General features: G+C 36.7%; 1 pseudogene; it reads right to left on the bottom strand.

Moving 5' to 3' along the window:
- Positions 1-546: 546 nt before the first annotated feature.
- Positions 547-10,328, bottom strand: LOC113109483 (beta-1,3-glucosyltransferase-like; annotated as a pseudogene).
- Between the last annotated feature and the right edge of the window lie 117 nt (positions 10,329-10,445).

Raw genomic sequence — 10,445 nt, 5'->3', positions numbered from 1 at the left:
TAAATAAGACTGCTCTAATGATGTATGCAGCCTTCAAATGTGAAGGTGTTAGTTGCTAGTTCTTTACTATGTGCTTGATAAGGACATGAACATGTCAACATAAATCCAGTAACTTTATTTATTTATTGTCCTTTTCTACCCATCCACCTTTTTGGCCTGTCCAGTCCTCATTGCTATTTGGGCAGATATGCACATTTGGATGAAAACACAATATATTCAAATAAAAGCAATACATTTTTAGTTGACAGATTAATAAAAAAAAAAGACTTGAGAACTTGAACATGTATACCAATGTTATCCATCAACCCTGTTTACATCACATTTTTTTCCATTTAAAGAGATTAGAACTATTTTAAATACTTCATTTAAACGTAATCCTTTTAAGAAGTGACCTCTATAAAGGTCTCTTGTTTACTCCTCTGTGTAGCATTGTCCTAAACTTGTCAGTTGCAATGCTCTTAAAACATCAAACCAGTAAACAACTGATAATAAAAATACCAGCATTCAATTCTGTTACTGAGAGGCACCTTGTAGTTTTACGACTGCCTACAAATCTTTCCACAACCCGAGGAATCCATCCATACAAAGAAAACAACAAAAATAAGTTTGTTTAACTAAAGGAACTATGAAGATACATTTGAGCATATAGTTTAAGAAACCATTACATTTGAGATTATAACATCCATCTGAAAGGGCAAAAAGAAATATAGATAAAAATCAATAAATCATATGAAGTTAACTTCACGAAAAATATATCCTGCTGTGAATTTGCAGATGTTTTACCAACACAGATAGTATGATCTTTGTAGCCACACACAAAATGTTGTAGCATTAAATGCTGCCTGGAAAGTTTGATAAAATCAAACTCTGAACATAATCATGCAAATCGGTGCAATTACGGCTGACCAGCGGCAAAATGGAATCTCTCCTCGAATATAAAACAGCATTTATTCCTGTCCTATTATACAGTATAGAGAGACCAAAGAAGGGGAATGGGGAGAGAGTTGTCCTTGTGAGTACAATGTTTCTGAAAAGAAAAACTCTGTGTGGCAACAATCAACAAAATCAATTCATTGTCACTTACAAACATCACGTGTGGGCCGAGGGACGACGCGACTGACGGCTGTAATTATTCCCTTTTATTATTTTCTATCTGTAAAGCATGTCTCAGTGGGCTCTTTTGCTGATTTGCAGGCTTTACTTTTTAAACCAAGACTAAAGGATCCAACCCCTCATAAATCTAAACTAATTACAAGCTACGATAAATAAAACATGCAGTTATCGATATTTATAAGAAGCAAAGATTTCATGCCAATGAAAACGCAGAGGTGAAGTGTGTAATTTATGCATAATAACCATCAACTCAATGAAAAATATTATCAATAAAAAATCATTTATTTTACGGTTCAACATAGTTAATAATGCAAACTAAATGCTATATCTCATGGTAACATTAACAATTACAGTTTTATTACTATTATTACTCGTATTAGAATATATTGTTAGATGCAAAAATTAACATTAAACAAAATGAATAAATAATAAACTTCTGGTCATTATAAGTTTGTTATCTAAAAAGCCCTGACTTCACCTTTAAAGATTGGTTAGTTACGATCAAATCACTGTTTTTATCTATTTCTGGAGAACAGGCTGACTACACCCACGTCTATCTCCATGAAATCTTTGACATGTTTTACCAGCAACAAAGATGTCAGGGTTTCCCTATGAAGAACATAACAGATATTTAAAGCAGTTAGCTGTCTGCTACCACTCTGGGAGTTACAGTATTTGGGTCAAAACCAAAGTACCTCTTGTTCCAACTTTAAGATCTAGTACAGGACTTAGGACCATTAAGTTATTACAGAATGTCTGTGTGTCAGCTTTGAGGGGACACTAAGTATAAGGTGGCTTATTTCGAGGAATCTGAACTTATATGCCTTTGATTATCACAAGAACAGCATGTGTGAAAAAGCCACAAGCAGGAATTTGGCGTTCACATTTGAAGATTGTCATTTATTAGGGCATTAGTGACTGTGAGATATTAATACGCCTTGACTTTCTCTTGGCAGTCTCTTCTGAACAGAACGATTTGTCATAGTTTCATTCATTTACATGGCTGAGAGCTTGCATAAATCTCTCTGAACAATTGGTGAGGTCGGTTAGCATTTCTAGTACTTACACATGCAGACAAGGTGTTGATGGACGTAGCACAATCTCCTGTAGAGGACAAGCTGTGTAGCTCTGAGCAAAACTCGTTCACCGCAGTCAAAGCAGGACCTCTCCCTTCCTCCCAAATGTAGAGGGAAATCTGAAACATCACTAAAAGAAGCAAAGCATGACTTCTTCTAGGAATCAATGACTATTAAATGTTGCACTTAAGAAACAAAGTTCAAATAAAACAAAGAACCAAGCACTTCAGAAATCAAGGAAAGAGAGAATATCTTGCAAATAGTTCACCCTAAAATGAAGAGTCACAGTAATATGAATTTAAATAACAGATTTGCAAGGAATAATTAATTAAGGAACTTATGTATTGTTTTATAGTGGCTTTATGTAACTTGTGAGCTTCTGGTCACTATTTACTTCCATCGATTGGAAAAGAGCAGCATGAACGTTCTGCTAAACATCATCTTTTTGTGGTCTATGGAAGAGAAGAATCGGACGGATTTGGAAGGACTTGACCAGTAAGTAAACGACAACAGGATTTTCGTTTTGGGAGAACTATACCTTTAAGAACAAGACAGATGCCAGTCGGTGAGACCAGAGCGTTTTGAGCAGACTCTTAAGAGTACTGCATCAATAGAAATCACAAAAGTAGCACTGAGAGTTCTCGCCGGAACATACAGTCTCATTTTTATCAGTGAGGAAGAGGAGTCATGGCAAGAGAAAAGGAGGGAGACCGTCTTTCAATGTCTAAACCCTTTAATGATGACAGCTCCTGTGTGAAATCAATGAGGATTAATAAATACACAGATATTCCCGTAGGCAGATGGACGCATTATTTCAACAGGAGATGCCAGACACTTTGAATTGAGATGTGACACCACGGGAGACTATAGAGAAAGTGTATTATATTAGCTCAGAAGAGATAAGACGATACATCTGGAAAGAGGTAAAGACTCTGTGTCTGGGTTATTTTGGAAAACTTCATTTTTTTAAAGATGCTTTGTGGCAGGTGCATTAGAGCAATTTCCGTTACAAATATTCATATTTATTGTAAAACACCAAGCACTTCCACCGCAAGATAATGAATATTTGCCAAACCAACAGATATCTCTAGGGCATTTGTACAGTACACTTAAATATCTTCCGATCTTTCTCACGTCACGTTGAAGGTCAGTTGTGAAATCTGATTTGGGCGGCTCATAATTCACACGTTCTGCAGTTCTGAGATACCAGATCAAATGATATCTGTATTAAAAGTGCAAAGCAACAGTCTGCAGCAGAGGTACGCAAGAAGCACAGAGATGAAATCTGACCGCTTAGCCACGGGGCAACTGAGGGCCCAGCCAGCAATGAAGTCAGGATAAGTGAAGCTGTAGGGGTCCTCTGAGAAAGCATAGTGGTGGATAATTGTTGCTTCATCATCATGGAGGGGTCTGCCCAGAAACCACTCCTATGGAGAAAAGACACTGGGGTAAGAAACAGCAGGCTTTGGATGCATTTGCAAAGTGCTGTTTCAAGTCCGCAGGAGTTTTTATGTTTTGTGTTGACCTATCTACTTGTTCTCCAGGGATTGTTAGTTCAGGAGAAGGCCTATATAGCAATATCCAAGATGTTGTGGCATAAAAGTTTGTTTTCAGTTCAGTGGCGATGAAAGTCAAAGGAATTCTTAAAGAGGGAGGAAAGAACAGCCAATCCTGCTTAATTTGTGTGCAAGATCCAAGCAGTTGCACGTAAGACCCAAATCTGTAATTCCCTCCCATAATTTTACTAACATTATGTTTGGGTCTCTTAAGGAAAAAACATTTCATAGAATTAAGAAACAATTTATGAGAGGATAGGCCCCTAAGGGCTTCCTCACAGCTTCATTTGATGGGATGTCTGAAAATTAAGTGAGAGAGAAGTTTAAATGTTGCGTGTCCACAGAGAGAAAAGTACATTTGGTCAAGAAAGTTTTGCACACCCAGTCTCAGTGACATCATTTATGATCAGTCAGTCAACTTAATCAGTGACATGCTCTCTTTGCTTTCCTGATTCAAATACAACGATTGTTGCTATAAGAGAGCCACAGTAAACAAGCCATGAAATCTTGATATAACTTTTGCAGTAACAACAGGTGAAAGACTGAAAAGTCTGCAGCTCACCTTTCATGTCTTGAATTTGCTTAGCACCTGCAGAAGGTTGTATAAGTTCAGGCTGGTCTCTTCTTCCAAAAACACAAACCATGAAGATGTTTCAATAAAAACAGATGCATAAAATGTGTTTAAGACAACTTCTTGAATCAACACTCATAATTCCGACACGTCGAAAGGTGGAGTACATTCTTTGTGGTGCATATTTTTGAGTTTTACCGTGGCAGTGCCAGAAGAATGCTGCACTTCCCATCATAGCCTGACAACTTGTGTGAATGAGCACAACATCTGGTAAACTCTGCTATACAGCACAGAATCTGGTAACATCTCAAACGAACGACACCCATTTAAAGGGTTTTTGCTCAGTCTTATTCATAACTCAATGCATTCTATAACAGGAGACATAAGACATTATATTAAGTCTTATATAAAATATTTTTTAAGTAAACATTAACAACTCCAAATGACATCAAAAGTAACTACTAGCAATTCAGAAGTTTAGGGATTATGGCTCTACTACACTTGTTTGAACTTCATGGAGAAAGGTCAAGGAATGCCCATTTTAAATGAGAAGAGGTAGGAGTAACTGGACGCTAGAGTGTACCTGTATGTACCAAATGTACTTGGAACACCAAAACATTTCAATGATGAATGTGATAGCAGAGAGTTGGAGGTTATTCAGAATGTGCTGGAAAATTAAACAGATGGAAGATCAAAAATTCAGCATTTGGGAGTTGAGATGAGTAAAGATGATGTGTGTACTGTAATTTATGCATTCCAAAAGAATTTCAAAAATTATAGCCCTGTAAGACTTGAAGAACCTGAGACCCTTTGATCTTCTGAGATACGAACAATAAAACAGTGTATTAACATTCAGACATCTGTTCCCACATCTCAATGAAAGAAGATGCGGGGAAACTCCTTTCTCACTTATACATTGTTAATTTTCATCCACTTCCTTCCCCTCACCTATCCTTCCCTTCACTCGGCTCAGTCTGAATGATAAACAGCTAAATATAACATTTGACATGAATGCAAGTGATATTCACAGTCATGTTTGGTATCATTGAATTGTCTCTGGTACAGGTGCAATGGTCTCAATACAAGTAGTAGACTAAAAGGTAATGCAGATCCTAAGAGTTTAGAGATATTTTGCTTATTGTAGAGGGCTAGAGTTTTTCATACAAATTACCATCTGTCCCCAAAAGGTGTAAACTATCCACATCTAGGCCTTGATAAATGCAGATTCCAATTAGTAGTCAGCAGTGGCATAGCAAGTCAGCTTTGGGCCCATATGCAAAAAAAAAAAATAATAATAATAATTGTCAGAAAATGAAATTGACGATCCTGACTCGCCATCTCCTCACTGGACATGTCTTGAGAAATGAATCTTTACAAATCACATAATGAAGGAGTTTTAGTTTTTGATTTTAATTATTTTATTTTAAAGTAGTAATTTGAATATTTCTATAAATATATGTATTCAACATGTCTGTGAAGCAAGTATATGCTGAGTTTCAACTCGCTTTTGTGAAGTGCTCCTACTCAAGACTCAAGTCTGAAAGTGAAATGACATTCAGCCATGGTGACCCATACTCAGAATTTGTGCTCTGCATTTAACCCATCCGAAGTGCACACACACAGAGCAGTGAACACACACACACACCCGGAGCAGTGGGCAGCCATTTATGGGGAGCAGTTGGGGGCCTTGCTCAAGGGCACCTAAGTCGTGGTATTGAAGGTGGAGAGAGAACTGTACATGCACTCCCCCCCACCCACAATTCCTGCCGGCCCAGGACTCGAACTCACAACCTTTCGATTGGGAGTCCAACTCTCTAACCATTAGGCCACGACTTCCCTTACCCTTTGTTTTCTTTATTTTACAAAAGCACACCGTTTTGTTGATATTGAGAGTGCACACAAATAAAATTAGACCCTTTTCAGTTTTGAATGATTGATTACTCTTACATTTGAGAGCAAAAACGACGGCGTATTTTAAGTTGTTTTCACTGTTATTAAGAATAAAAATGTAAGTGATTCTGTTATTGATGTTTCCTTTCTTACAAACAATTGAATATACACCTAACAGCACACATTTATCTAGGTTAAATGTTCAAATCTTACGCACTGTTCGTTTGGGGTGGACACTCGGGCTGTTTGGGGTCTCACAGACCCCAGGCAAAAAAACTATAATTTTGTAACAAAATATTTTTTTAACAAATGTAATTTAACTCCATTTATTAATGTTTTTACTTCACATTTGTGCCATTTTTGGAGGATTTATTATTTTAATTTATATAATATTATATATATATATATATATATATATATATATATATATATCTATTGTCATGATTCTGCCCTCGTGTCCTTGATTTTTCCTAGTCTTGAGGCAGGATCATGACAGACCCGTGTTTTGTGTACAAGCGCATGGCCTTGTCTTTGGGCCATGTGCTTGTGTTGTCTCGTTCCCTTGCCCCGCCCCCCTTGTTATCCTAGTCGTGTCGTGATTGTCCTATCTGTAACACCTGTCGTGTCTTAATTGTTCCCCCTATTTAGATCTCCTAGTGTGCTCTGTCCTGCGTCGGTTCATTGTGTTTCTCAGATGTGTTCTACTTATGTGATCGTGTGTGAGATTGTGCTGTACCCTCTGAAGTCCTTGTATTACCGTGAGTGTTTGTAGTTAGTGTCAAGAGTTTGTTTGTCTTATCAATCCTGCCCTGTTAAGTTGTTTAGTTCCTGCCCTAGCTGTTGTTTTCCCCCTCGTGGGTTTTGTTTTCCCCTTTTTGTAATAAACCCTTTGTTTGAGAATCCCTGTCTGCACCTGAGTTCCTCCCTTACCAAAACCCTGACATCTATATTATTTTACAAAAACTGCTTTTTATTTGGTCCTAATGTTTAGAATTCCTAATTTAAAATAATGTTGATCAAATGGCCAATATGCCACAATTTAATGCAAAATTGTTTCAATCTATTTAAAAATAAACGCTTTTAAAATAAAAATAAAAAAACATGAAATTTTATCTACAGCCTAGATGGCTCTAGAGCAGTACTCAATGGCTTATATGCCATTTCTACATAGGTAGTAGGTACAGATCTTTCCAGAAGTTTTTTGTGTGTGTGTGTGTGTTTTACCTCGATCGTGGGCATGGTAGTGGTGACCCCTTCAATTTTTGTGTTACCTGCATTGTAACATTTTGACAATTTTTTGATAAATTATGTAACAAAAAATAAACATTTTTTATAGTCTCCCATTAATCTCTACGAGTGAATTTTCTATTTTGTGGTCTGATTTGTGGTGGATGTAATGATTGTTATTTGATGCTGAATAATTTGTGGAATTATAAATTTGCCCAGCTCACTCAAATGTACATGAATCTGGATTATTATTGTAGTTTGAGTGAGCGAGCATGTGCCCATGACTAATCTGTTGCATAAAATATGGCAAAATCACTTCCATATTAGAACATATTGTGCAACCTCACTATTCACTCCTCTCACTCTCTAGAATTGTGTCTTGTCTGAGAGCATCTGCAGCAAAATTGTCAAATAATGCAAAGTGTTCCATTATGAATACCAGTAAAAACAAAAGTTTTTTAAGCATGTGAATGAAGCATTGTTTGCAAACAGGTTTCCAGAGCAATGTCTTAGCTCCTTTTTCCTTCTTTGATGCAACTCAACCTACGGATGGCTTACTTATAGCTGTCTCTGCATTATTAAGGTGCAGCAAAAAATGCACACATCACCCTTAGCATAAGAAAGAGACTATATTTCAAAACATACTGAAGAACACTTAAAAAGTTTAAGTTAAATTTAAATCTCTAATGCTGAAATCTACTTCATGAGGATTTGAGTTAATGAATGACACCTGAATGTCATTGTTACATGGTGATCTTTTTTATTCTGATCTTTGAAGGCTCCCAGACAGCTGCATTTTTTTAAAGAGTGACAAAAGTAGTGTTGTTGCCCATCTAAAGTGCCAGTTATACTGCCAAAAGCCTGAAGATGATTATGACAGAACCTGAAGAGAAAGAAAACAATGAGGAAAGAAGTCAGGCCTTTTGAATTTATACACGGGAAACACTTCCCAGAAGTGGTTTCTACTGCCAAGTCACATCCAGTCATAGGGCTTTTAGTTATCATAGGTTCTCGCCCCAGCACATGGTGGTTAATGAGCAAGGCTGATATTTCAGACAGGGTGATGTTTGGGAAACATGTTCCACATGCTGTAGCACTGAGATGCAAACTGAAGTGTTAGCACCTTCCTGTCAACAGCTCCAATCCTCGAAAGAAATCTTGATGAAAAAAAAATGTCAAGATAAACCAACCTGAAACAACCTCACCTGGCAAAATAAAAGGCATAACAAAATCCTTACCTAAGGCTCTGGTAGCAATAGCACTTTTTGCAAATATGTTTTTACAATATAAGTCTGTCTATCTGTCTGTAATTGTATTCCTGTAAATTCTAATTCTTAATACATTATAATATTTCAATATTAATTACTACTAAAGTTGTAGATTATTACATTTCAGGTTTGGGGGAAACTTATTGCATTAAACAATTATGCCATATTTCAAGCACGTACTTTGCGATGATTAATTAAACAAATTAAAGCTGTTCAAGTAAACAAACATTTCCAGCCCATTGAGGATTATTCCAAATTAACTACAGCCATGGCCAAAAGTTTTGAGAATGACACAAATATTAATTTTCACAAAGTCTTCTGCCTGTTTCTATAATTGAAATGTGCATATACTCCAGAATGTTATAAAGAGTGATCAGATGAATTGCAATTAATTTCAAAGTCCCTCTTCACCATGAAAATGAACTTAATCCCAAAAACATTTCCACTAAATTACAGCCTTTCCACAAAAGGAGCAGCTGGCATCATGTCAGTGATTCTCTCATTAACACAGATGAGAGTGTTGATGGAGACAAGGCTAGAGATCACTCTGACATGCTGATTGAGATAGTTTGGGGCATCTGGAATAAAGCTTGTCCGGAGAAGAAAATCTAAGCGCTTCCATCAGTCCTGTGTCATGCCAACAGCAAAGCATCCTGAAACCATTCATGTGTGGGGTTGCTTCTCCACCAAGGGAGTGAGCTCAGTCACAATTTTGCATAAGAACACAGCCATGAATAAAGAATTGTGCAAAAACAACCTCAGAGAGCAACTGCTCCCAACCATCCAATAACAGTTTGGTAATGAACAATGCCTTTTCCAGCATGATGAAGAACCTTGCCATAAAGCAAGCGTGATAATTAAGTGACTCGAGGAACAAAACATTGACATTTTGGGCCTATGACAAGGAAACTGTACAGACTTTCATCCCATTGAGGACTATTTTAGGACTGAAACAACAGTGCCATCACGTGGCCAGAAAATCAAGAATCTGATAAACATAAGCCATAAACATAAAGGTTTTAATTATATTGTACACTGCAAAGATGGCACTGAAGTGCTTATTAAGTGGCGATTACTACAAGTGTCTTTTCACTGCTACTTACTGGTGACATCAATTCATTTCCACAGCAATTACAGCTATACTTTGACACATGGGAGTCTGAGATGGATCTGAGCAGGCATAATTTAGTCTGACTTTTATGTGGCTAAAGATCAATACACCTTTTTTTTTTTTTTTTTTTTTTTTGGTAAATCAAGGAATTGAAATTCAAGATTATCATTTAGCATTGTATATCTACCATATTGATGAAAACAAATAATAATAACATTAAATTTACTGCAATATAAATAATTATTAATGAACATAAGCATACAGTATCTTTACCAAAGCATTTAAAACTTTTTAAGTTTGCTAAATGAACCCAAAACTGCATTTTACAGATTTACTTTTACATAGAGTACAATGTAAAACTACCTGCTTTAAGGTTTGAGCCTGATGGGGAAGCGATGTTCTTCATTGTTCAGCCCCGTGGGTGTGATATGAGTTTTTTAGGCTCCGTATCACAAAAACCACATCCCACGCCTCTACCAAAGAAGACGATAAAAGGGAGGACAAAACTGACTTCATAGCGCCTAGCAGAGTCAATACATTTTTCATATGCCTCAATTTGATCTCAGATAATCTCTTTGATATTACAAGATTTGTAACCTTTCAAATTATATAACAGAAAACATTAAATCTGAA

The sequence above is a fragment of the Carassius auratus genome, chromosome 10, assembly GCF_003368295.1.
Source record: "Carassius auratus strain Wakin chromosome 10, ASM336829v1, whole genome shotgun sequence".
NCBI classification, from domain to species: domain Eukaryota; kingdom Metazoa; phylum Chordata; class Actinopteri; order Cypriniformes; family Cyprinidae; genus Carassius; species Carassius auratus.
Note: the sequence above shows the minus strand (reverse complement) of the source record. Positions and strands in the feature narration are given on the sequence as shown.